We start from the raw sequence: 1,205 nt of genomic DNA on the forward strand, positions 1-1,205 counted from the left end.
CTGTTCGCTGAGGTGTACTATCTCCACCGCACGTTTTGCAAGCAGTGTCTGCACTTCCTGTCGGAGAACGTGAGCTTTGTTGTCCGAAACAGAAGTTTAAAAACTTCCTCTGAAGTGAGGCGGCCTGCAAGAGAACTGAAGCGAGTAGCCTTGTTGTATTGTGTTTAGAACCCAACTCGACACGTCCGTTATGGCTGCCCAGGCCGATAGCCGGAATGCGAGAGGATCTATTTTTTTCGAATAAAGGCTTGCTGCGGGAGGGCGGGGAGCCTGAATTCGTGAGTGAGAGAGTGTGAAGAGGAAATTTGCTCTTTTGAGTATGTGGGTCCACTATCACAGCGGTAAAACATTCGGGTACGCGCTGCACCTGCAGGACTAGCAGTCACGGAAGCGGAGTACTTGGGTAGGAAGTGATGCAGCGCTTGCGACGTCTTCTGAGCCTCAGAGTTATGCAACGGGAGAGACCGTTCGAAAGAGAACTAATATTTTGTATGTCTTTTAAGAGTTAATTTTCTGTCATTCCAGAATTTGCATGATAATGACAGTGATACAAGATTCAACATGTTAGAGCAACAGGCAGTGACACATCTCAAACATAATGTTTGGAATACTTTATTTATGCACAGTAATAAAGATCTCTTATTAGTTGTTCAGGGAAAGGCCGGAGATCAATTCAATATTTTTGCTTTATTTAACCTATGGAAAAATAACTAATTGTGATTAAACAGTGATCTTCAGCTCCTTTAAAAAATTTTGTGCAAGAATATACATTTGTATGAAGACATTCATAAAAGAATATATGCTTGGTTGTATGTGTTTGTCACCCACCTTTTAAATATAGTGAATTTATATATATATGTGTATGTGTGTGTGTGTGTGTGTGTGTGTGTGTGTGACCCTGGACCACAAAACCAGTCAGAAGGGTCAATTTTTCAAAATTGAGATTTATACATCATCTGAAAGCTTAGGATAGGACACTATTTGGCTGAGATACAACTATTTGAAAATCTGGAATCTGAGGGTGCAAAAAAATCTAAATATTGAGAAAATCGCCTTTAAAGTTGTCTAAATGAAGTTCTTAGCAATGCATATTACTAATTAAAATATATATTTTTTATATATTTACAGTAGGAAATTTACAAAATATCCTATGGAACATGATCTTTACCTAATATCCTAATGATTTTTTGCATAAAAGAAAAATC

The sequence above is a fragment of the Sinocyclocheilus rhinocerous genome, unplaced genomic scaffold, assembly GCF_001515625.1.
Source record: "Sinocyclocheilus rhinocerous isolate Xijiao unplaced genomic scaffold, SAMN03320098_v1.1 scaffold751, whole genome shotgun sequence".
In the NCBI taxonomy this organism is placed as follows: Eukaryota; Metazoa; Chordata; class Actinopteri; order Cypriniformes; family Cyprinidae; genus Sinocyclocheilus; species Sinocyclocheilus rhinocerous.